The 22,288-nt window shown below is 42.6% G+C and overlaps 1 protein-coding gene across 22 annotated transcripts in view; it reads left to right on the top strand.

Annotated features, from left to right (window-relative positions):
• Window positions 1-461: 461 nt before the first annotated feature.
• LOC139538440 (bromodomain adjacent to zinc finger domain protein 2B-like) overlaps window positions 462-22,288 on the top strand; it is an 85,667-nt gene continuing 63,840 nt past the window's right edge. For 20 of the 22 annotated variants that reach the window (XM_071340470.1, XM_071340486.1, XM_071340479.1 and 17 more), the window contains exons 1-2: window positions 463-659; window positions 13,175-13,218. The gene's annotated coding sequence lies outside the window, so the exon portion shown is untranslated. Of the gene's footprint in view, window positions 660-13,174; window positions 13,219-22,288 lie in introns of all 22 variants that reach the window. The other 2 variants (XM_071340482.1, XM_071340483.1) reach the window with 1 other exon arrangement.

The raw sequence follows: 22,288 nt of genomic DNA, 5'->3' as shown, positions 1-22,288 counted from the left end.
GAGATATTGTAAGAGTCACTTGTTCCCCACAGATGAAAAGAAAGTGTATATGTGTAATCTCCTCACTTATTATTTGATGAATTATGCCTTTTGTTACATAATTGCAGTGACCTATTGTACAAATAAATAATCACAGTGTATACACTGCCAGATCTTCTCCCAGTTCTTTCCCCCACACCTGCATTCATCCTCATTCCTCCTATTAGTTTACCACAATAAACGTTATTTTCTTTTACAGAGTCCATTTCACTTTTTATCTTGTTAAAATGCTATATCAATCATAGATTGCGTCCAGGATTTAAAAAAAACAAGTAATACCTACCAGGTGCCTGGTATCTGCTTACAGTAATTTATAGCACTGAATTGTTAATTAATCAGACAAAAGTTAGCATTGTTGGAGCTTTTAACTGACGTCACTTTCGTTCCTTGAAGTGAAGCTGAACAAACCTTGAGAAGTCTGGAGTCTCCCTCAATCTGCTGTTGGTAACTAACACACTCACACATAGCTACCCACTCCCACCACGACTCAATTAATGCCCAATTCTCTTCTTTATCATCTCCTGCCACTGACTTCAACCAACGCAAATCGCGAAGGAGAGGAACATAAGGCTATTTTTGAATAGTAACTGAAGGAGTATTCATAAAGTAACGAACATAAGGTGAGTTTCCTTATGTTTTGTAGTGTGGAAGTTAGCTTACGTTATCATTCATAACGACGTTCAGTTTGTCATTTTGATAGGGGATGCATGCTAGCTAGCTAGCTAGCACCTCGTTCTATCAGTGCTGTCCAGCGGCTTGCTCTTTTTTTCTTCATGTAACCTAACCTGAGTGGTGCAGCTTGATACAAACTTGTCAAGAATGATAACACTTGTAAATGTATCAATAAAAGCAGCACTCTGGTTTTGTTACTTTGCAACTATTTGTAAATCTAGTTGGTTGCTAACTTAATGAGGAGACCATCACTTTTTACGGTGTAGACTGAGTCGGTTGCTGCCAGCTTGCTGTTTAGCTAGCGAATCTTGTCTTTTGTGTTGTAGCTGGTGCGGCTTAACTGACCTTTTTTTAATACGCCGAGTCTTACGCTATCTATTTGGCAGAGAAATACATTTGGTGTTAACTAGGTTTACAATCACTCGAAGTGTTAAGTTTGAAATGTTTTAAAACATTGTTGTAGGTCATGTGGATAGTGTCAACCCGAGTTCGGTGTCTCTTTAACGTTACCGATAATGCCATAGTCTGCTCTTCATCGATGCAACCTAATTAAACCACAAATAAAACATTAGTTCGTTATTGCTTATTTGTGGTGTAGCATCATTTTATTTTTTATATGTTTGGAGGTGTCAGTGGAAATCAGCAGTTTCAGCCAGTCCACTGCTTGGGTCCGTCCGAAGCTCCTTTCCTCACTTGTCTTTTGTGTTGCTTCCTATAAAGAAAAGCAGCTGCAGCCGGCTGAGTTGATGAAATGTATCCCTTTGTGTAATATTACAATATCCACCATTTTTCTGCGATCTAAACAACAAGCCACTCGCCATTTGGGCAATTTTAACCCACCCACTCTTTTCATTTCAAAGATCCAGAATGCTTATGACCGAAAAGTTATCAAACGTTTCAAGATATGACGTCATCTGAAGTTTTGGTAACATCTGATTCTTTGTAACATTTGAAGTGAATGAGGCTATATTTCTAAGACACCTTTTTCATGGAGTGAAGGTTTTAACAATGCAAAGGCACACATTTGCCTAATAGGGCTAGTCATTTTGAGTGGTGGCGGGATGATTGAGTCAAGTGTTCTCAACATTTGACTTATTGGACTGATTTTCACTTTCAATAGCCTTCAGTATTTGGTTAATTAGTTAGGGCAAGGAATCAGTTTTATGTGACATTACATTTGATTGAATAGACCCAGTTTTGGCTAAGCAGACTAATGCTCTACAAAGTTACAGTCCAGACTGACATCTTATGTATTGTCATGTCGGCTTAGGCTATGTCTAGCTCCTATGTACTTAACATGTCCTGTTTTTCACGCTAACCTTGTGTCTTATTCACTTCAGTGTCCAAAATGTAACCTGATATTTTACCAACAATAGGCAATATGCTTACCTACTTGTCTTTGGCTTTGCCAATCTGTGGTTCATTCAGGGGATTCTTTTAAAACTGCCCACCCCCCCCAAAAAAAAATAATATTCTGAGAGCAGAATACCTCTGCTCTAAATGCTAATTGCTCCACCTCCCATTTCTTTGTTTGAATATTCACAGCATAACTCAAATGTAAAGGAGCAGATGTTTAACCAAACAGCTTTCTCTTATGGGAATGCCTTCCACTTCCCTCGGATGAATCGACTTGACATCTGCTTCATTACAAGTTTCAAGTTTTATTTGTCACATGCACAAGTACAGTGAAATGCTTAACTTGCGATCCTTCGTTGAGATGTTAGGAAACTATCGGTGGCACTGGCAATGAATTAAACCCCCAGCACACACACTCAAATGCACATGCATGCACTTACGCATGCACACGTGCAGTGACGTGCAGGACAGTCATGTGCCCACAGTTTAAACTGATTACAAATGCCTATTGTTGCCTTATTGATGGAACTGAAGGCATAATAGCCTAAGTTATTAATAGGCCTTTAGGCTCTTTGTTATTTGACCTCTGCACAAGTGATAGAACATATCTGTCGAGGCTTGTTCAGATCCAATACTACAGGGCTATTAGGCTATAAGGTAAATCTAGCTAGCCTATAATGTCTACAGGTTGTGTCCGGCCTTTCTCCATTAGGATGTCAAATTTAAAATGGACTTGGCCAGTAACTTAGTAACAGGCCTAGATCCAATTTTGACAAGTGTATTTTAAGAAAAATAAAGACTGTATTGCAAAACGTGTATATAGTGAGGTTTTAACCTGGGAATCAAGCTATAAAAACAACAAGCTTCTGAGTTAAAAAAAAAAGTTTTAGTATCACTTACACCACACTCACTGCATGGAGAACATGATTGTTTGTTTGGGGCCATTGATTTCACATGTCACATTTGTGAACTTCCTTTGGCACTGCTTTGCTTTTGCCACTAGTGCTACAGAGGGATTGATTGGTCTTTTGTAAATAGTTAATTGATGAACTATTGCACACAGTCTAAGTGAAATGGCAATAGAGATTATTCCCCATAAAGTCGATCATTTAAATGGCTCAAGCAGCCATTCCAGCCAAGGATGCAAGATAAATCAGATTACAGCCTTGATGTGTTATGCATGCATCCAGTAACTGCCAATGAATCAACCAATAACCAGATACAATGCTGGAAGGTCACTGAATTTGCCTCATATTTATTCAGAGCTCGTGTCCTTGAAAACAGTCTCAGAATGAGGAAACAATAATGCATCACAACAAGTCACCAGCTCCGGATGTGAGCTTTAGCATTAATAAAAATAGCAGTGGCGCATTTGAATGTTTGGAATATCGCAGGGTATTGTTCTTCAAGGATGGAAAATCTTAGCATTATCTCTCAAGGTTGCTGAATTGCTTGAAACGGCACGTTTAAATGCTACCAGCCCCAGTGGTGTGATTTAATAAAATGTATTTTTAGCTCCATCATTATTTTCACCCATTCAACCACTTGGTTAATTACAGCCTATTCCTTGCATGTGGTGTAATAATTTGCTTCTTATTGTTAAGGTAGGCTATTAGGCACACAACAAAAGTAAATTTATTATAATTTACCAACAACCTGTTAGTTTAACTGGTAGGCTAATTAGCAGATATGAGGTGTGTGTTTTTTCCCCCCTTAATCTGCTTGAGAACATGTAGCCCAGCCTAAGTAGCAGAATATAGCGTGTACCAGAATGTAAAACATTGATATTTGTTTAGGGTAGATGTCCTGCTTCTGATGACAACATTAAGTTAGCCTAATTGACAATCCAAAATATGTCACTGTACTAGGCCTAGTCTAAGTGAAACAGCGATACACATTAATACACATCAAGGTGAATTTCCAAGATAAAACTGAAGTTTTTTTTTTTCTTTCTTTTCTGGTTGGTGTTCCAAACAGGCGAGATGGAAAAAGTTTGTCACCAACGTGGGTTATCTGGATTAAACACGATTGTTGTGTTTTTATTTTCTTCATTTAGTGTCTCTGAATAGTCACCATTGCCATCTCGAAGTCGAGTGTGAGGATTTTAACAAGACTGGGGGGGTCAGCCTCTTTTCAATCTTTTTGGTGGGGGTTGTGAAAGGGGTCCAAGTGTGTTTGGCTCTTCTAAAAGGAGGAACTAGACCCATCAGTAATTATGGCATCCGTCCTATTAAAGGACTGGCAATTGTGCATTTTCACACCATTTCTTTCTCCTGTCCCTCCCGTTCGTACCCTCTTCCACAAGCTTGCACTCATTAATCAAAGACGCTGAACTCCTGCTGAGGGCTGAGAGGTCCATCAAATTGGCAGCCGGTTCACTGTAAAGAACAGCGCAGCGAGGCCCTTAACACACAGGCATCAATAAATCTAAGGTCTTTGTATGCAAACCCTAGAGGTTAATACTGTATAATTCAACGTCCTCTCTTGTTTTCATGATTGATGTTTTTAAACATTTTTAAGGTTTGACGTGATCCTTTTGTAGGTCAGGGTTGACACTTTCTGATTGGCCGAGCTGGAGAACTATTAAGGAGGGTTGTTTATTAGGAACATGTCAGGGAGTGGGATATTACATTTTTTTTCTTCCCCCTCTTGTGTTTCCTCCTGGTTTATTTTTCTGCTCCTGGAGATGCTTTTCATAATGTCTTAGCTGAAGAACGGATGCTCCAATGATTGAAGTCTCCTGCTGTGATAAGTACTCCATGTTTGAAACGCTAATAGTTTGGACTATTTGTTTGGCTGCTTACTGCTATTTGTATCCTTAGGTGAAATTGCATGTTGTACATGTTTAAACTGCTGGAATTGTGGAGGCAGAGAGGATACTGGGATTTGATGAATAGACTCCATGTAGACTATTCATAATTCAGATGGTTGCAGGATGAGCGCAGACTCTCACTGGCTATTATAGGCCTAACCCATTCCACTCACACACACCAAGATTGTGCTTCAGCACAGCAGGGCTCCTTTTAATTTATTGATCTTCCTGCATTTAAAATCTGGTCACTGCTGCCACAAAGGCTTGCCATTTAAGCTGTGCTAGCAAGCTTGCTGCAGCCACGATTTTAAATATTTAATTTTCACCGAACACTGCATGAAATTACAAGGAAAGGGGGGTGGGGGGGGGGGGTGCATGTTTTGAAGCCGTCCTTACCGAGTGTGTTTGGGTCAGTAGAGAGCAACCTCGGATACATTCTGCTTTGTTGATTCAAGCCCTGCTTAATGTGTCTCCCAAGATAGAGGGGGAAGGAGGCAAAGGGACCCTGCCACTCCACATGATTGTAGGGAAGACGGATGACATTTGTGCATTTAGAACGATGCGACTCCCTTGTAGCTAACACTTTTCCATGTTAAGACAACACTTGTTCAAGTTATTTAGTTAATAGCCTACACGGCTTATTTGAGGTAAGATTGAAAGGAGACGTCGCCCACTGTAAATAAACCTATTTTTATTGAATTATGGCACCAAGTGTAGGACCCTGTTTTAGCTGAGTGGTTTTAAAAGGATCCCCAGTTTGGAAGGAGTGGATTATCAGGAATAATCTGTATGAGCACAGAGGTGTCTCACGTGGACCTACACTACAGTAGGCGTGATTATTAGGATCTTCCTCATTTTTCCTATTGCTGCTTAATTTCCACCACGATGCTGAAAACAAATTAATATCACCTTCAAAGCATTTCAAAAACCACAAACAAATGTAGGAACCTATCATGAATGAAAGTGTTTGAAATAGGCCATAGTGGGTGCTGAAAAAGGGTTTAGATGTTTTGAGGTTGGTAAATGACCCGAACACGTTAAGACACTGTTAGTTTGACAGACCAAACGGTCTTCCCCACTGAACTCCGTATTAAACGGTGAAACTCGGTAATCCATCACAGCTGTGCGGAGCTAGGATGGAAAAGCAAACCTCTTGGAAAATAACTGTTATTTATTACTCAACATTGCTGTTGTTGAGATTTCTCTCAAGGCAGTCTCATGCTCTTGTCTCTATTCTTTAAATTATGGCATGGAAAGACAGCTACCCGTAACATGAGAAGGTTCAGCCCAAGCAGCAGTTCAAAGGAGCTACTGGGAAAGACCTTTATTTGAGGCCAGGGAGTGACATTTTGCGCTTCCAGTGCTGGATAAAACATCAGAGAAGAGAAAAGAGAAATAATATCTGCTTATCTCCCCTCACCCTCTACTGATGTTCCAACCACAAAATGGTACAGATGTAGTTGCAGGAAGAGCCTGTCTGTTTTAGGTGAGGTATAAACAGTGTATTCATTGCACTTTGCTGAGGTTGTTATTGATGTGCGAGTTGTGTGGAGGTGGATGGAAACTGCTTCTCCAGGCTATGGCAAATCCTGTGTGAGAGCTCCCTGGTGTAGTCCAAGTATTTAGAGCTAATTTAAGCATACAGACAGGAACACCGGCATCTTTTAGGAAACACATTTCTCTCTGAATACCGTTTTTTTGTCACTCGGGGATGCAACCGAACTCCATCACTCTCTTGTCAGAACATCACTACATTCCTCAAGTGGATTTGAATACTTTTGGACTACTGTTGCTGATTGAGATGTGAGATTGTGTTCTGGGAACTCCACACAACCAGGGATCTAAACTGTTTATCGTTTAAGGCCTATTTCCTCCAATGATGTCTCAAAGGACCGTAAAATAGGATGTTTTCAAGAACCTCTCATGTTCTCTCTCTGGTCATGTTGTATGCCAGCGTGGCAGGGAATGGTTTGTCCTGGTGGAAATGTGAGAAATGACTTTTCTGCATGTGCAAAACATTACAGCTGTACAGGACTGTTGGTTTTATCATCCTACATCGTAGGATTTTAGGGGCTCCTAACCAACTGTGCTATTTTTTTTTTTTCGCGTTTAACTCATTTTGTACATAATGTTGCTGCTACCGTCTCTTAATTAAGAGCTTCTGGACATCAGAACATAGATTACTCACCTTGAACTTGACGAAGATTTTTTTTTAATTGAATGAGTTCGACGCAAAGGATATACTGCTTTGTCGAGAATAAGGCCCAACTCCCTGTCATCCGCGTGAAGAAAAGGGGGAGGAGGGCAGGGTGCCTCATACGAATTCTCAAACGAGTTGGTAAACCACCTCTACCCTCTGTATTAGTGGCCAAAGTGCAATAATCTGAAAACAAACTGGACAATCTACGATTAAGACTATCCTACCAACGGGACATTACAAACTGTAATATCTTATCTTTCACCGAGACGTGGCTAAACGAAGACACGGATAATATAGAGCTGGCTGGCTTCTCTGTTTTTTGGCAGGACAGAGCAGCTATGTCTGGTAACGCGAGGGTGTGTCTATTTGTCAACTGCTGGTGCGCCATGTGTAAAATTAAAGACGTCTCAAGTTATTGCTCGCCTCAGGTAGAATACCGCATGATAAGCTGGAGACCACAGTATCTACCAAGAGAGTTCTCATCTATATTCTTCATAGCTGTCTATTTACCACCACAAACTGATGCTGGCACTAAGACCACACTCAACGAGTTGTATAAGGCCATAAGCAAACAAGAAAATGCTCATCCAGAAGCGACGCTAGTGGCCGGGGACTGCAGGCAAACTTAAATCTGTTTTACCTCATTTCTACCATCATGACACATGCATCCAGAGGGAACAAACAAACTCTAGACCACTTTACTCCACACAGAGACACGTACAAATCTCTCCCTAGCCCTCCATTTGGCAAATCTGACCATAATTCTATCCTCCTGCTTACAAGTAAAACTAAAAGCAGGAAGTACCAATGCAGAAGTGGTCAGATGATGCGAATGCTACGCTACAGGACTGTTTTGGTAGCACAGACTGGAATATATTCTGGGATTCATCCAATGGCATTGAGGGGTATACCACCTCAGTCACCGGTTTCATCAATAAGTGCATCGACGATGTCGTCCCCACAGTGATTGTATGTACATATCCCAACCATAAGCCATAGATTATAGTTAACGTTCACACCGAGCTAAAGGCTAGAGCTGATGCTTTCAAGGAGCGGGACACTAATCCGGACACTTATAAGAAATGCCGCTATGCCCTCAGACGAACCATCAAACAGGCAAAGCGTCAATACAGGACTAAGATTGAATGTTACTACACCAACTCTGACACTCGTCGGATGTGGCACGGCTGAAGCTATTACGGACTACTAAGGGAAACCCAACCGTGAGCTTCCCAGTGACGCAAGCCTACTAGTCGAGCTAAATGCGTTTTATGTTCGCTTCGAGGCAAGCAACACTGAAGAAAACATGAGCGCACCAGCTGTTCCATATGACTGTGTGATCACGCACTCATTAGCCTATGTGAGCAAGACCTTTTTAAACAGGTCAACATTCAAAAAGCTGTGGGGCCAGACAGATTACCAGGACGCGTACTCAAAGCATGCGCGGACCAACTGGCAAGTGTCTTCACTGACATTTTCAACCTCTCTCTGACTGAGTCTGTAATACCTACATGTTTCAAACAGACCACCATAGTCCCTGTGCCCAAGAAAGCGAAGGTAACCTGCTTTGAAAGGCTGGTCATGGCTGACATCAACACCATCATGCCGGAAACCCTAGACCCACTCCAATTCGCATACCGCCCCAACAGATCCACAGATGACACAATCTCAATCACACTCCACACTGCCCTTCCCTACCTGGACAAAAGGAATACCTACGTGAGAATGCTGTTCATTGACTACAGCTCAGCGTTCAACACCATAGTACCCACAAAGCTCATTAATAAGCTAAAGACCCTGAGACTAAACACCTCCCTCTGTAACTGGATCCTGGACTTCCTGACAGGCTGCCCCCAGGTGGTAAGGGTAGGCAACAACACATCTGCCACGCAGATCCCCAACACTGGGGACCCTCAAGGGTACGTGCTTAGTCCCCTCCTGTACTCCCTGTTCACCCACAACTGCGTGGCCAAGCGTGACTCCAACTCCATCATCATGTTTGCTGACGACACAACAGCCTGATCACCGACAACGATGAGACCGCCTATAGGGAGGAGGTCAGAGACCTGGCAGTGTGGTGCCAGGACAAAAACCTCTCCCTCAATGTGAGGAAATCAAAGGAGCTGATCGTGGACTATATGGAAAGGAGGGCCGAACAGGCCCCCATTAACATCAACGGGGCTGAAGTGGAGCGGGTCGAGAGTTTCAAGTTCCTTGGTGTCCACATCACCAACGAACTATCATCGTCCAAACACCCCAAGGCAGTCGTTAAGAGGGCACAACAACACCTTTACCCCCTCAGGAGACTGAAAAGATTTGGCATGGGTCCACAGATCCTCAAAGTTCTACAGCTGCATCATCGAGAGCATCCTGATTGGTTGCATCACTGCCTGCTATGGCAACTGCTCGGCATCTGACCGTAAGGCGCTACAGAGGTTAGTGCGTACAGTCCAGTACATCACTGGGGCCAAGCTTCCTGGCATCCAGATCTCCTTGCGGTGTCAGTGGAAGGCCCCAAAAATTGTCAGACTCCTGTCACCCAATTCATAGACTGTTGTCTCTGTTACTGCACGGCAAGCGGTACCAGAGCGCCAAGTCTAGGACCAAAAGGCTCCTTAACAGCTTCTACCCCCCAAGCCATTAGACTGCTGAACAATTAATCAAATGGCTATCTGGATTTTTTATTTTTATTTTTTTACACTGCTGCTTTTCGCTGTGTATTATCTATGCATAATTACTTTACAAATTACCTCGACTAACCTGTACCCCTGCCCATTGACTCGGTGCCGGTACCCCCTATATATAGCCTCGTTATTGTTATGTAATTTTCTCGTTACTTTTTGATTTTGATTTTTTTACTTTAGTTTATTTTAGTAAATATTTTCTTAACAACAATGCAATTTCTAAAATAGAATTAAGGGCTTGTAAGTAAGCATTTCTCAGTAATACCTGTTGTAGTCTGCGAATGTGACAAATAAAATTTGACACCAGTATTGAGATACTACGATACATGATTTTCCATGGAAAAAAGGAAAACCCAAAGCAGACTAAACTCGTTGGTCTTTAAAAAAAAAAACTACTGTATGTAAAATATTGTGTGCTATAGCATAGAAAATAAACATGTGATTATGGATGACATTAGGCTGCTTTTTTTTCTACCACTAGGACTGTTTTCCTCAAGAAATTCAGTTGGCTTCATGTTTTTTTCCCCTTGCCATGATACCTTCTGTATATCTCGATACTGATATCGTGACAACCCTGCTACACAGTGTAATGACGTAAGATTTGTGGCTGGCTGGCCCATAGAATCGGTGTCAACTTGGATTCATTACAACTAAAAAAGCACAAGAAAGAGGGTTTAGACACCCACCGTCTCACATTGTTCTGAATTAGTTTCTATAGTGTAGAAAGATGACCATTCCTGAAACATTATTTTGGCTAAAATATCATTTGATCTCTGAGAAATTAAGCTAATTGATTGTACCCAAATTTGCCATTTTAATTTATATGATTCATATAATCTTCAATAAATATTTGACCTAACATCAGATTTGGACCATAATTAGCCTGGCGGGTAGCAGCGTTGGGCCAGTAACCAAAAGGTTACCGGATCGAATCCCCGAGCTGACAAGGTAAATATCTGTCATTCTGCCCCTGAGCAAGGCAGTTCCCCAGGCGCCGAAGACGTGGATGTCTATTTAAGGCAGCCCTCCGCACCTCTCTGATTGAGGGGTTAGGTTAAATGAGGAAGACACATTTCAGTTGAATGCATTAAGTTGTACAACTGACTAGGTATCCCCCTTTAATAATTATACCTAACAACGAATAAGACACGAGGAATCCAATAAAATGGTCAAGTCACCCACAAACCACCTATTGTGACATCAGTGGGCAAAATTTGGTACTTTCACACTAATTTATGGAAAATAATGCAAGCGACTTCAATGACAAATATCTCTGAACAGGAGAAAAAAAATACTCAAACCGCATCTTTAACATGTCAAACATAGAGAACTGATACTGCATAATGGTTGTTGGGGTGGGGTTGGCTTGGGGGTCCGTGGGTGACTTGATAATTTTACTGGGTGTCTTAATCATTGTTACAAAGAATGATGGTCAAAATGGGATGTTATGTACTATATTTATTGAAGATTATATGAATCCTATAAATGAAAATGGCTAATTTGGGTGCCATCAATTAGCTTAATTTCTTAGAGATCAAATTATATTTCAACAAAATGTTTCAGGAATGCTAATCTTATCTGTTTCTAACTACAGAAAGGAGTTCAGAACAATCTGACATGGTGGGTGTCATGGCTTGCTGAAATGACATGGAATGACCCACTTACTCTGTGAATAAGCATTCTTTAGTCCGCTCATACTTTGTTTAAACCTTTTGCAAGGGCCTCAGTTTTGGCCTGTAGCCCATTTATTCAAGATTTGTTTGGTTTTCTTAACCGGTACTGTAGCCCATCCAATGCCTATGCATTCCTTAGTCCGATCGGTCAATTTCCACAAAGTATGATTCAAGACCACTTAAGCCTAGGACTTGATACAAGTCATTAGCCTATGTTTTTCTCATAGGCTATGGGTCAACATGACTTTTTTCTTCTACATTTTCCCCCCCCTTCCCATCTGCTTTTAATCTCCATAAACCTCACTGTAGATGGACGTCTAATGGGATGACTTGGTTTGGCGCAATGACTATTCTCTTCGCTGAGTTTACAGGCAGTCAAACCTTACTACTAGCCTAGGCACTATGGTGTGTGACCTGAGATGCTGTTGGGTACTGGTAGGTTATGCTAAACAGGAAGCGAAAAGAGGACATCGTTATCCTCCGAATGTGTCCTCCTCCATCGACAAAGGGTGAGTCCGGATGGATTTATTACCAAGCCGTAGCAGGAGGAGGCATGTTTCTCTAATTAGTGTGTGAATGATACCCATCCTTTGAGTGAATGAAGGTAGAGGCACACTCCTAAGATACCCATAATTAGCTTGAAGCCATTTTGAGTGAAGCATCTGCTAGGATAGGGAAATAAGGAAATGGCATAGCATCCACAGCAGCAGCAGTCAGAGCAAATTGCCTCCTGGGCTGAAAAGGCACAAGTGCAGTTTTAACAGCATCCTGTTTACCTCGCTCAGTACTCACCAAGGGCTCACTGAGAGGATTGTCCAGAAAGCAACAGTTGGCCCTGATCAAGTGCACCGAGAGGAGAATGACATGTTGTTTGAGGTAATATTGCACAGGCCTAGGTTCAGATGAATCCTAGCTAGGCCAGGCCTAGGGATCTGTGTCCATACTTGCCAACTTAATCAAAGTAGTTTGTTGTGATTTGTAGGCTATTCCTGGAGCACTGAAAGATTAGTATAGAAAGCCTTTGTTGTTCATCACCTCTTCATTTTTATGTTGAAAATAAATTAGTCTAATATAAAGAAACAGACTGAGTCTTTTTAAATGATGACAATCATTGTCATAACATTGATGTGATCGCTAACATTGATGTTGGGCCTTTTGCTGTCATTCATTGTTTGTGCTGCTATAATCGTCTGTTGTAGTATGAACACAAGTCTTGTCTGTTTCCCTTGGCGCCGTGTGATCCTGCAGTTGTCCTGTAGACAGGTTGCATTGTGGACCAGGGGAATTTGAGTGATGCGTCAAGGCTGTAAATCATGTGCGCTTAAGTCTGCTGCTGACACCGGGTGTTAAACTGACGCAGTCTTCGTTTACTTCAGGTTCCAATTGAAACAAACACCGATGGAAACGTGTAATGAAAATAATAGACATTTGCTGGCTCGCCAGAAGTGTTTGGAAGCGCTTACGCAAGTGCTGCTGTTTTCCAATTTTAGTTGAATTTTGTTGTCGTGTTTGAAATACACCCGTCTTTGTTTTGTTTGCTCCGTCATATGACCATGCTGCAGCAGCAGGGCTTTGATTCCCAGCCGACGTTTGAATGCATAAGGTATACCCCCCAGGCCCTAAGCCTGTCCAAATTAGCATTTTTATTTTATTTTAATGGAGTTTCAGGCAGGAATTCTGGTGAATGAATAAATCAATAAAATAAAGCAATTAAGCTGACTGTTTTCTTCTTTTTCAGTTTGCAGAGCCGTGATGTCACAGAGCTGAGGATCCTCTCGAACAGTAAGTGTTTGGTCACGTTGGCTGCGTTCTAATCACCCATCGCCGCTGTAAACAATGTGGTCCTACCGTCCTACTGTTTGTGTCTTGAAGTCCCCGTTGTAATTATTGCGTCCGGAAATCAGTTTGTGAAAGGACAGACTAACTGGATAAGCACAACTCTTCAATTTAAAGCATTATTTAGGTATAGGATTAGAGATTTTTCCAATTAGGCCTAGATTTAACGAGGTCCTCTTTAATGGAATTAGTTTGTGCTACATTACACTTTGCTTTCAGTGTGTGAATTTCTAATTAGTTTGCCGTCTTGCATAGAATTAGCATGTCAACGTTTCATAACATGTATGAAAAGAAGCATTCTTTTACTTTTGGCTATTTCTAAAATAAATTACTGTCAACCAAATTGGGGTAATTGGTAGAGTTTGAGCTGTCCTTTGACTTTGTTTTGAATTTGAAAGTGAGTCACTTTGCATACAGAAGCTTTGAACAGTGGTTGCATGGCTGCCTCTGTAAATTGTGTAGTGTTGCACCCCAGACGATGTCCGGAGGGATCTGAAAGCTTCAGCTTCACTCCTATCAGACAGTCTGACTTTTCTCTCCCGAGTAACGCCTCGAAGCGCTTCGATGCCGGAATCACGCAAACCTCTGTGGTGTTATTGTAAATACATCAGCATTTTGGAAGTCATTGGTTTCTGAACTGGTTTTTCAACCGTCAGAGAAAGATCAGGTGGTATCAGGTATCTAGTGTGTCACTGATAGCAGGACAGTGTTATCGCTGGACTTCTCCTTTCCACTTGGCTGCCCGTCGTACCTCGGGGCTACTAGCCAAGGCCTGTTGTTCTATCTGGAACATTCGCTGTTCCACTCTTCAATGAGAAACTTCCATCCAAAACAGTTTGTCACAGACCTGTTTTTCTTTCTCTGCAGTATTTCAAATGTGGAGGGTTGAAAGTAAAAGGACAATGCAAAGTAACTATAGGCAACATGTTATTTTCTACTGGAGTCGATATGCTGAAAACTAAGTGTGGTGACATGCATCAGGCAACTTTTGTGATCCTGAGGGAAAAGCCTGTTAGAATCTTTGTGTGCGACCCTGCCAGGAGACAGGTCACCCACAGCGTTCCAGACAAACAGAGTTGGAATGGCAACGGGAAATGAGGAGAGGAATCCCATCAACCCCAGATTCTGATCCTGCCCAGGTTGTGTGTAATGGAAACCTACCAGGATTTATTTTAAGTCATCAGTAACCTGTAGTTTAACTAGAAGCTTGACTCTCCTCCTGCTCTTACTGCTGAGGAGACGGGAGGGGGAAGTGGGTAGCTCAGGAGAGGTGGAGAGGCGAAGGGGGGGTGGGGGGCTATCGACTGGTGTTTTACAGCCCCCTGTGGGTGTGTTAGATGAGGGAGGGAGGGTTTTTCTATCCCTCCTTTTTTTAAATATTGATGTCCTCCTACAGTTAACAGTGTGGCTTGAAAGAGGTGTATTCTGTGACGGGCCTGAGTGGCTAACAGATTGCTGGGGCTGTGTAATATGATGTGGTAGTAAATACTGGCACCTCAGCCCCGTTCCTCCTCCTCCCTTCACTTGGCCACGGGATGGGGAGGATGAGGCGAGAGAGATGGTGATGAAAGAATTCCTGTCAAAGTTGAATCATAACGCTGCACGGGATACTGTTAGGTGGTATCAATCTACTACAACACCAGTTATTAACCTACGTAGATCTCAAGACATCCTGGACAGAACAGAGCTGTCGTGAGGTAGGACCCATGGCGATCAGGAAGTGTAGTCAAGGCGAGGTGTATTCCAAGGAGTCCGCTTAAGCAGGGAGCCCCACCTCCATTCCATTGGGACCGCGTGGTGTTTGAATGACTCTTGAGGCTATGTCCCAAATGGCACCCTATTCCTTGTGTAAGGACCAGAGCCCTATTGGCCCTTGTCAAAACAGTAGTGCACTGTAAAGGGAAGAGGATACCATTCGGGACACAGCCAGATAGTCAATAGCAGGCGAGTCCATGGAGAGGAGACCAAACCCTAAAGGTCACGAGCAGTGGGCGGCCAGGCTGCGAGATGCAAGGACTTCAAAATGGATTGCATCAGCCCAGCCAGCCACCCCAGACGCCCTGCCTGTGTCTCCTGTCCTACAGCCAGAATGTTAATGGGTTACAGATCTGTTATTATACTGCTGGGATCCTCTAACCAAACTTTGTCCCCCCTCCTTTTTGATTTTAGTGCTGTTTGCTCACATGCCAGTTAGGTTACGCACTGTGGCTTATGCCAACATTTTAACCTAGGCCATTCATTCAGTTAAACCTCACTTCATATTAAGAATAAACCCTTAGATTCATTGTGATCTTTGAGCGAGTGAGCTGTAAGGGGAGAACGCACGTCTGTTAGGTTTGTGAGCACTCTCGATATCTCGATATCTCGGCATATCAAGAGGTTTGAAAAGGATGTTAGCGTGAGAAGTGTTTCGCTACACCCCGCAATAACATCTGCGCAAAACATGTACGTGACCAATAAAATTAGATTTTTAAAATTAGATTTGAAATGATTTTGCTGTTAGTAGACGAGGCTCTTGGCAATCCCTGACGCAGTACGCCAGATGCCGTGCTACAAATGTGAGCTGGTGCCGGCCGTTCTCTCTAAGGCGACGTCTATGGGACACATCAGTGGCGCTTTAGACTCTTGTGAATTATGCATGCAACACGCCTGGTAACCTCATACGGCACTGAACGCCTTTGTTTTACGCTACCTTGTAACTTGCTAATTGTCAACAAATGTGCCATGGTGTGGTCGACCAATATCCCCAGCAGCTTTAATGCACTTTGGAGATTGGGAGAAGTCCAACTTAGTGACTTCTCATCCGGCCTCGCTGCATTGTTACTTTGTTCAATGCGTTCCCGGAATGAATTCATCCTGCGGTCTTCCGCAGAGACGTTTAGATATCGTGTGTCATTAAAAGGGTGTCAACCGCTCAATTCATCTCCCCTGTGTGAATGTGGCGCATGCAAAGCCTCGCTGCTAATGTTTGCGCAAACAGAGCTGAATATTTGTGTCTCCTGAAGGGCAAATACATCAGAAAATAATGTACCTTTTTTAATGAAGCACACTGCCATTCAATTTGCCAAGTGATTGTAGATAATCCGCAGTGAGCCATCCATCTGCAGATGGACAGGAGCCATTTGGAGACCATCGGGCCTAGGTGGATGAGTGGAGGGCCAGGGTGGAGATGGAGGGAGGCAGGGGATTTGTGTCTCTCTGCTTGCTGGGGTCAGGGGGCTGTGCTCCACAGGGATCAGGCTGGAGGAAGGGGGTCACTTACAGCCTGCTTTTAAGTGCTGTCAGATAGGATAGATCCCACGCACCATTCCGGGGCGTTTCGCATCCCCCTCCCCTCTTCATCCTCACCCCTCCATCCTCCCTGTTCAGCACAGACACGAGGCCTGATTTCAGGAGCCCCCCAGGCGACGGTATCGCCGACTTGAAACAAAGCCAGTAGAAACATTTAGTTTGACTAACGTGCGCTTGGTACAAGGCCCAGTGTGGTTTTTCTCTGAGTCATGTTGAGACGTGCTTGGAGACCGTGAGGAGTAGACATGAGAAACAGCCCCATTGAGGCAATTGGGCATCAGGGAATTTCCATGCCTCATTCTGGCCATGATTGGATTTGTGTGTTGTTCCCCTCTGTTAAAAGCAGTGGTATAAGGTATAACTGAGAACGTGAGGGAAGTAATTACAGAATCGGTATTTGAAGCTGAGGGATGAGCTCCGGTCCAGCTGCGCCCACCACAGAGGCTAATTTGTTGTCAATAAACTATAACTAATCACAATGTTTCCCCTCAGGGGTGAGAGGTCAGGGAAGACAGGGTCTTGGAACAGCTCTGGCATGGTCTACACTGAGAGGTATAGAAGCAGAGGAGGGTCATAAGTGCCTCTCTGTGGTTTGGTGTGCAGATGGTGAAGGGGAAAATTGAATTTTCTTTAGTATCATTGGGTTGTTAGGGCCAGCTGCCTGCCTTCCTCTTAATGCTGGCACTGGTACTTCAGCAGAGACCAGGGGATTCCCCCCCCCCTTCTCTCTCCCTCTTTACTGCCTCAGAGGGCTGGTAAAATGCACACCACACACTTTGCGCTGCAAAATGAAAATCCTTTCACACAGACGGTGTTCCCTGAAATCACGGTAAATTGCAGGTAAAGCATCCCACTCTCTCGTTAAGTTGGCATGATTTAAATCCTCCCGACCCCAATCCCCTCTTATTACTATTTGAGTGTGAATTCAGATGCGTTGGAAATCTCGCAAACACCAATCTAGAAAGTCTCCAATAATATCGATGCTAATAAAATGCTCTCCTTCCAGGAGCTGCATATATGCCACTTAGCTGGATGAAGGCTGTGCTCTGCTCTGCTCTGCGCTGGGCTGGCTGCCTGCAGTGCACTACTGCCTACAGAGAGGAGATCTGTAACGTCAGCGCCTCAGACGCGCGTAGAGGTGATACCAAGGTGAACGCTAGACTTGCAGAATGGTTGGGAATCATTGATATTCTGACTCTGAGGCTGCAAATGGCTCAGTGGCAGATGGAGTCTTTGTCAGGGAGGAGGAATGGCAGCTCTGGAGTACGGTGGCTGTTTTCCCTATCAGCTCTATCAGCTGGCTGGTGGGGGCTGACCTTCCACCACTGCCTCGCACTTTGATCAGTTAACCCCTCCCTTTGTTTACTAGGAATGTGCAATTTTTAAGGGAAATATATGTATATGGAGTCAGAACTGGCATTGTTGTGGGTGCTGTGTAAGGATGAGGCCCTGAGAGGGACCTGTAGTTAATGACTTACTACTAGGCTACCTGTTTTGTCTAAAATGTAGCCTGATGTCCAGTTATTTCCGGGCTGTTTTCGTCAGGCCTTCTCAACCAACATAGCTAGCAAAATGCTAGATGCAGTAGGAAAAATATGTTGAGCGCTTTGGTTCTCTCACTCCCATTGGTCCCGTCCTCGACTAAATACACGTGTGAATGCAAGTGTTTACACGGACATCAAATGTCAACACAGGCATCTTTTTCTTGCCAAAGCATAGGAGAAACACTGTTCGTAATTAGGTTCCCTGTATGTGTTTTGTTGAACAATTATGATAAACTCTCCTGATTTTATAATTTTTTTGCAATGGATTAGCCTACTTTAATTGACCTAAACACTCTGTTTATAAATGAAGTAAATTGCATAAGTAAACCTACACTCTTTTGGCACAAACGGACGTTTAGTAGAATGGCAACCACAGTCAATTTATGATTTTCTTGTCTAACCTTTTTTTCAAATTTTTTATGCATTGTTTGTGAAAACAACCTTAATACGGTCAGAAAATGCCATCCTTCCGAGACGCAGTCAGAGATTATGTGTACATGCCCAGAATAAAACCGTCATTAAAATGCAATAATCACTCTTGGCTGAGAGCAAATTCAAGTAAAGACCAAAAATATTGAAAGGTCAGGGAAAGAAATGAGGAAAAAGAACAAACCATGGGGGGAAAAAAAGCGAGTGACACTGAGACCCCGGTTTAATATGTATGCATTTCAGCTTGATGGTTGATTTCATTAGCCGGTCTCATTGTTATGCATCAACTGTTCTCCTGCAGCAAAATGAATATTGTATTCACTTGGCCTGAATATTCAGGAGGAAATGTTTGGATTTAGATGGCATCAGACAAATAAGAAAAAGCGTTGTTTCCCCTTTCCTGCCTGCCCTCATGCTCACAATTAATCCGATTCGAGGGATTTTTGTCATTCACTCCAGATGTCGGCTAATTTGCAGAGTGTTGTTAAGTTGCTCTCGCTAATTTGGCCTTGTTTTCCCAGGCAAGGATATTATGGTTTCCGTGTAGTCCACCAAATATGTATTCGTTGTACAAATGAATGGTTGACAGATGCTGTCATTGTACAGAGCCTTCAGAAAATATTCACCCCCTTGACTTTTTCCACATTTTGTTGTTACAGCTTGAATTTAAAATAGATTAAATTGAGATTTTGTGTCACTGACCTACACACAATACCCGTAGTGTAATTATGTTTTTTGAAATGTTTTTTGAAATGTCTTTATGTTATGGCAAATCTAAATAAGTTCAGGAATAAACATTTGCTTAACAAGTCTCATAATAAGTTGCATGAACTTACTCTGTGTGCAATAATAGTGTTTCACATGATATTTGAATGACGACCTCCTCTCTGGACCCCACACATACAATTATCTGTAAGGTCCCTCAGTCGAGCAGGGAATTTCAACCACAAAGACCTGGGAGGTTTTTCAATGCCTCGCAAAGAAGGGAACCTATTGGTAGATGGGTAAAAAAAAGCAGACATTGAATATCCCTTTGAACATTGAAGTTATTAATTACACTTTGGATGGTGTATCAATATACCCAGTCACGACAAAGATACAGGCGTCCTTCCTAACCCAGGAAGGAAACGCTAAAACAGTTAGACTGTAATGGCTGCGATAGGAGAAAACAACTGAGGATATATTAACAACATTGTAGTTACTAACCTAAATGAAAGAGTGAAACAAAAATATTCAAAAACATTAGTGGGGAACCCTGAGGGCCTTTTTAGGCCTTCAGAGAAGGCCTAGACATGTTGCTACTGACTCCTTGAGCAATAGCCTACTTTCCCCATGCTTTTGTAGATGAAGTAGTGTACAGACACACACACACACACACACACACACACACACAATGGCAGTGGCTGTAGCAGGTGTTATCGAGGAGGATGTGGTGGCTAATTTGTTTGCGTCACCCTTTTCAAGACTAACTTTCAACAAGAAGTTAAATGTTGTGCAGTGGCCAACACCAGCACTGCCAGGATTGGTGCAATGAAGAAAGAGCTAACAATTATGAGCGCTATCCATGGATAACTAGGTGTGAGTAAACCAAGAAGCTGTACTGCTGAGATTGCCTCATCTTCAGCACCGACAAGACGTCACCTGGGCCAGTACTGGTTTCAAAGAGACATATTCAGTGTTACGAAGTCAGCTCTGCGCCACCAAGACTCAACTTTACAGCTGCGAGCTACGGTGAGTTCAAAAATGTTTTTATTTTTATTTAACCTTTATTTAACTAGGCAATTCTTATTTACAATGACTGCCTACCCCGGCCAAACCCTAATCCGGACAACGCTGGGCCAATTGTGCGCTGACCTATTGGACTCCAAATCATGGAGTCGATCTGGAATCGACTTGTGATACGACCTGGAATCGAACCAGGGTCTGTAGTGACGCCTCTAGCGCTGAGATGCAGTGCCTTAAACCGCTGTGCCACTCGGGAGCCCTAACATGTGAGGACACAAGTAGACCTTCAGCTTAACGAGCAGCAGTGCAGAGAGACAATATCGCACAACGATAAAATTCTGCATTCTCAAGTTTAAAGGAAAGCTATGGGTCCATCTTTGAAACTGAACTCAGTGTTGTACTCCATGTCTGACTTTGAGGGTTGGAGCCCGGCCGACGACCTCCACTTTCTCCGGCAGAAGAGGCAGAATGAGAGGTATGTACCAACTGTATCTGCTTACCTGTCTGGTCTTGACTATTCCCGTGTCCGCTGCCTCAGTTGAAAGGATCAAGACTTACTCCAGGAAAACTACCGGGCAGGCCCAAGTGTCAGCCTTGGCTTTGATCTCAATCGAGAAAGTACTTCGCTCGGATATAAAATCAAATGACCCTGCCATTGCCATTTCATAAAGAAGGACTGAAGGATGGACTTCGTTTTCAAATGATCTGGTGAATGGCACAGTTTAATGGGCTGCTTGTTCTTTAACATTACTTGATGCTGTGTTCGACTGTTTCTATTGGCGCTTTGTTTCAGCAAGGTACTGAAATAGCGGGGGCACCGCGGCTGTTTCCTCTGCTCTGACTCGCAGTAACTGTCCATGGTCCTTAATCAATAGTTAGGCCTGTGTGTTTATTCCGCCACTGTATGAGTGTGACTGTTGTCTTTTTGGAACTGTTTCTGTGTATTGCTTTTCGGCCATATATATCACAGTGGTGTATGAATGCATTTCTAACGGGTTATAGAGTAGCCTGAACAACGCAATTATCACAACATTGTTCATGGCTGTTGATGTGCCAGTGTTGTCTCCGTGTGAGATGTCTCAGGCCTGTTTTTGATTTTGTCATCAAAAAACATTGCTACTACTACTGTAGTATGGCCAAAAAATCATACTTATTATTATTAATTTATTTAAATATTATAAAAAAAATAAAAAAAATACTTCTGGACAATTCACAAAATATATATCTCGATATAAAAACAATGTTTACTCTAAATATGCGTAGTTGTCCAATTCAAAGGTCAAATCCATTGCATTTCAAACAGTCCGCAATAATGGAATGAATTCGGGGCTTGTGAAGTTATACCTAGGCTAAGTATAAGCCTTCCATAACCATAAGACCCATTAATAATTGCATTATTAGTGGGTCTTATGATCATAGACTTGAAAGCCTAATCAGTGAAAATGTCATTTTTTTGTTACAAATTCAACTACATTTATAATGCACATTTACTAATAATGACTTCTTGTAGCAGGCATTAGGCGATAGAAAATTAAGAGGTCTCATCAACAATCTCTCAATCCCACATGCTAGTGGTTAGCCAGCTAATATTTTCTATTTCAAGTTTAGCCAACTTGGATCTATTTGCTAGCTAACAAGGTTGAACAGTTGTATTGTTATGAACACACACTTCTGTCTGAACTGCTTGAAAAGCATGTTAGCCTTTTCACTTTGTTCAGATGTTAAACTCATAATACGCTTTGGCTTAAATGCTTCCAGAATCAATGTTAATTGATACTCTCGTTTTAGTAGTGTCTGCTCTATGCGCAATTTGAGTAGTTGAGACATAAAAAGGGTATCGTTAGAAAAGGTAACTTCTCCTCTGTTACAGTAAAATGTCTCAATGTGTTTTGGTCTCCGTATGACCGATTTTCTGTTGGACCAAATCTCAAATGCAAATAGCAAGTTGAAACCGCTTGTCAGAGAGGAAGACGTGATCTCTCAATGTTGTTGGCGTGAGAGGCAGGGGGAGGGGCTTGGAAGAGGAA

Source organism: Salvelinus alpinus, chromosome 14 (assembly GCF_045679555.1).
Source record: "Salvelinus alpinus chromosome 14, SLU_Salpinus.1, whole genome shotgun sequence".
In the NCBI taxonomy this organism is placed as follows: Eukaryota; Metazoa; Chordata; class Actinopteri; order Salmoniformes; family Salmonidae; genus Salvelinus; species Salvelinus alpinus.
Note: the sequence above shows the minus strand (reverse complement) of the source record. Positions and strands in the feature narration are given on the sequence as shown.